The sequence below is a fragment of the Amia ocellicauda genome, chromosome 21, assembly GCF_036373705.1.
Source record: "Amia ocellicauda isolate fAmiCal2 chromosome 21, fAmiCal2.hap1, whole genome shotgun sequence".
In the NCBI taxonomy this organism is placed as follows: domain Eukaryota; kingdom Metazoa; phylum Chordata; class Actinopteri; order Amiiformes; family Amiidae; genus Amia; species Amia ocellicauda.
In genome coordinates this window covers 20,535,871-20,540,683 of record NC_089870.1, presented here as the reverse complement: position 1 = coordinate 20,540,683, position 4,813 = coordinate 20,535,871, and positions in this window count along the sequence as shown.

Genomic DNA, 4,813 nt, shown 5'->3' with positions numbered 1-4,813 from the left:
TATCTCCGGGGGGACGTGTTTACTTGCTTCGGCACCCACAGAGGAACGGCTGCACAGATTCCATTTCTCCTCTTCTCTGAGCTCTCCTTTCTTCACAGACAGCAGGTCAATGATTTCTGCTCCTCCTGGGTTCCCCTTCCTCGTTTGTAAAGCTGTCAGTGTCGAAAGTCTTCTAATAACGTTAATTCTGAGGTGGGGGGTGTGGGAAAGTAGGGCGAAAATCCCCCCCGTCTCCCGTCGCGGGTGTGAAGGAGGTGGATGGGACGCGTCAGCCGGCCCAACTTGCCCCGGTGTCGAGCTGCCCCACCTGCGGAGAATGCCAGGTATGTGGGGGGTGGGAGGGGGAGCCGGGGCCTCGGAGGTAATGTGCCGCAGCGAGAGAAACTGCAGCCCTGTAACCGGAGCCCGTTCGATTGAGTCTCCGCAACAAAGGCCGGGCAGCTGGGAGGGGTGTCGTCTGTACGCAAACAAAGGGCTAATTTGTCAGCTCTGCCTCACGGGGCTGACCTCGGGAACTGGGGGGTGGGGGGGTGGGATCGGAAAACCGTCCGTCTTGGGCCCCAGTCGAGTCGTCAAGGTGATGTTTGTATCCCACTTTTTAAGCTTTACGGTAATCATTAGACAAATCTGCGGCTCATTCAATAGATCGGGGGTGGAGGTGGGGGGGAGTCGCAGATAAAGGCATTAACTAACCAAAGACAATAACCCTGCTATGGCAACCGCGGGCTGCACGACCCACAACAGACCCGGGAGGCTTGCTGGCGGCCGCGCTTATTGTTTACCTTGAAGAATCTCTAGTAAGACGACCGCGGAAGAGGATGTGGCCTCCGTGTGTTTGTTTGTATTGACAAGAATGAGTTATAATTGTGCGAGACCGTAATGCGGCAAATTGGGTCTGGCGCTGGGACTTCACCAGTCTGTTCAAGCATTTTTTTTTTCTCCATTTAAACCGTGACTCACCGGTGCAAAATGACAACGACGCGCACCGGCCGTCCGTTATCGGTAAAGTCAGGTCAGCAGGCCGAGAATGACCGTGTCTGATCGTAGAGGGTGCCGGAGAGTGTCCGACTAGGGTGCCGTCGGCTCGGTCAGACCAGGGTGCCTGTCGGCTCTGTCTGGTCAGGGTGTACATTGGCCTGCACCCTCACATCTCCAGTCCCCCAGGGGCAGTCCCTGTGGTTTTGATTCACTCTCGGGGTGCAGATTGTCTCACATAGCTATTAATCTCACCCGAGACGGCTACATTGCATTGAACGGTTCTGTTCTGGTTTCTTTGCCCAATCCTCGCCACTTCTCTCTCCTAGGCGTGTCGGAGTCGTACGGGCGCGGTGCCGTGTCTGTTGACGTGTGCGACGCCGCCGCCTCGATGCACGCGCGGCCCCAGAGACGACGCTTCTCCTTTTGCACGGGAGATAATTGGCAGAATCCGGCTCACATCTGCTCGGCCCAGGCGAGGTGCCACGGAAGCTCGATGGCTGTAATAACAGTCTGTAATTGGAGTGTGTTGTGCTGCCGGTGGCACCGGATTAATAGAATGGCAATTATAGCGCTGCATTGTAATGAGCCAGATGTTTGAGTGTGTGTGTGTGTGTGTTGTCTTCTAATTCGAATGTAAAGCGTGTCCTCCTAGTGCATGTACTCTTGGTCTGTACCCATGAAATGTTACAGACGATTAGCGAGGCAGTTTCCTACCACCGAGATTACCATCGTTGGCTCTCACTGCGTTATTTTACCGTATTTTTTATTTTCTGTTGTGCGTGTCGGTTCGGGGTTATTTTCGTTTTGGTGTGATTGCAAGAGGCTGTGGAGTGATGGTGCCGCCATCCGATCCCATAAGCTGCTCTGTAAAGTTTTCTCTCGGCGTTGGAAAACCCCCGCCGCAGCACCGCTGTGTAACTCTGTCTGGCATTACCGCTGGCAACCGTGAATCAGAGGATCTCTGCTCCTCTCTTTGTGCTTGCAGAGTCCTGTACCAAAAACACGCACTGTTACTGGAACGACAAGCACGCTGTTCTCAGAAGAGTCTCCCTTCAGCATTTCCACACAGAGAACGGTGTAAACTGGGCTGGTGGTCGTCCCCCACTCTCTTAGTTTTTTATTTATTTATATTTATAGAAGATATTGTGTTATTCTACAATCTGAGCTCTGAAGGCCTTTTAGGCGGATATTAGATGGAAGACACCCTTCCTACACACAGACGTGTAACTGCGTGTTTTTAATGACGAAGGAACCATTTGCTCCTTTGTTTACGATTTGATAATGACTGAGTTTTGAACCACTTGTCATCTGACACCATGGCTGAAGTGGTGATGTGTGCATGCTTTCCTCTAGCAGTCAGGACCATGATATAGAGCTCTTCGGAGCTTCCTGGATGATGAGGTGCTGGCCGCTACGCCAGGTAGATTGAAGAGCAGTGAGCAGTGAGCTTGCAACCAAGAGAGATTTAAACTTCCGGGCTGCGTCCAAAAACTTCAAACAGCCCAACTTCCCTCCTCACGTATCTGGTGCAGCAGGAGGAACCAGCTGCCCGAGCTGGCCGGACGGCACTGCCAAGCCCTGGCGATCTGGTGCGGCACCGAGGGACGCTCACAGGCTGCGTTATAGTCGATGTATTTTATTTCATTTGCATCCAACTGCACGACCCCCCGCAGCTTCAAACTCGCCCCTCGTCGGGGAGAACTCAAGCTGCTCGATCTGGCAGCGGTGCAGTGGGTGGCAGTGCGCCCGTCTCCAGCCTTGCAGGTGGCTCCGGCCATCTGGGGCCCCGACCTCAATACGCGGGGCGTGCGGGGGGACTGGAACTGTGTGCACCAGCTTCAAGTCCAGACACCCTCCACGATTCACATCCACGGCGGGAAAACGGAAAGGTTCGTCTCCCACAGAGCAGCGGTTGTGTCCCTGCGCCCTGGAGTCGCTGCTGAGCTCCCCAGGATTGGTCTCTCAGTTTGGACCCCTGAATCCAGTCCCCAGAGCGTGTTCTGCTCTCCACCCTTGCCAGTGAGAATTGACTATGACGAGGAGTAGAGAAACCATGACACTCTGTTGACTTGTAATCTGTCACGTGATCCAGAGCAATTTCCTTGGTAGTTAAGAACGGTAAGAATGGGGGGCATGTCCCTTCTCGGGCTGTGCAGTCCTTCTCCATCGCCATTGTGCGGCGGAAAACTCAGGTGTGCCTTTCACTCTCTCTCCCTCTGTCTATCGACGCCTCGGGCCCCGCAGTCACGAGCTGCTTTCCTCTCGGAGCCTGTTGGAGGGAAGCAGTGTTATGTAATCTATCTTCGGGGCTTAAAATAACAGCAACATGTTTCAAGACCAGTCGAACAAGAACATTGACATTGTCTCCCTGACAAAGAGATGGATTTCTGTGCCAAAGTATCTCATGCAAGACAGCGCAGTAAGGGTGATATGGCTCGTTAAGACTACATCAATGACCATGTTTTCCTGTAGCTATAGCTGTGAGAGTTACTGTGTAAACGACGTCTTGTGTTCTCGTGAATTGATTTGTGTGTGGGGGGGTGGAATTTCAAGCATGCTTTTAGTAACCTGCGTGGGATTCATCCTTTTCCTCTCGCGCTTCCTGTGAAGACGCTACTGACAGGAAGCTGTGGGAGTCGCAGTAGGATTGTGGGAAGACAGAGGCATTGCTTCTTGGCTCTGTGCATCAGCCGAGTGAACCTGATGGGTTTCGTTTGGACACTGATGAGAAAAAGTCTTCTTCTGGGGCCTGGAAAAAGCAGCGTAAAATATCGAATCCTTGTCTGAGTCTCGTCCGTGAAGCATCTTTGTCTCGCCACGTTCGGTTTCTGCGTGTAGAAGAAAGTTAATGTCTTTATGTCCTCATGAAATGATCCCACTTCCTGGTTTTTAAAGCTTTGCCAGTCTTACAGTCGGGGGAGATCACGTCTGTATCCTCATTTTGTATCGAGGTATTTATGGAGATTTTGCACCGCACAGCTCTTTGGGATATGCCCGCGAAAGTCGCTATATGGCATAAAAGATCACAACATTGACAGATTAACCCCTGACACGTGGACGGTATAAATCAGCGCGGCGCTGTCAATAATCCCCGAGGGCTTTGCCTGCGAATGCTCCCCGACACCATGAGCTCCGGCCCGGGGCTGCTCCGCGTCCGACCGTTTCCCTGAGATTCCTTCCGGGCGCCCAGCAGAACGAGCTGCTTTAACAACCTGTTGCCTGGAAACGGGATGTCAACAGGTCATGTGATACCCACCCCAGCGTATTGCTCTGACAATGCCTGCCTCTTTACTCGAGAACGTGTCAAAACAAATGAATTGTCTCGACTATAATACTGCTGCTGCAATTCAGAGCTGCTTTGTGTAAAACTGCGCCTGTTTATAATTTATCTCTGGATGACTGTCGACATGCGTGATTTTAATTCTCTCAATAAATTGCATAAAGAGAGACACTGTATTTATATTTCATATGAAATAAAAGTGAATCTACAACAGTTCGTTTGTTGTGTGTTCACAGTGGTATTCTCAAACTGCTGACACAACCGGTCATTTCTCCCAGATCCCACCGCCGCACGTTTACTCATTTCTCTACAATTACCAGGACCTGACTGATCGGAAAACAATATTATCATTATAGCCTGGAGGCGAGCCAAGCTTATTTACCGCACAAGAAGTGTGGTTTTCGGGTGAGCTTAAGAGTATGAATGAAGGAATGCAGCGATTCTCTCTCCTATAGAAAAAGTCTCTTAATTCAGACGGGCGACGCCCCGCCGGTGACTCACCACACCTGCTCTTAACGACGGGGAAAATAAATACCCCTCGACGTGAGCGCTGAA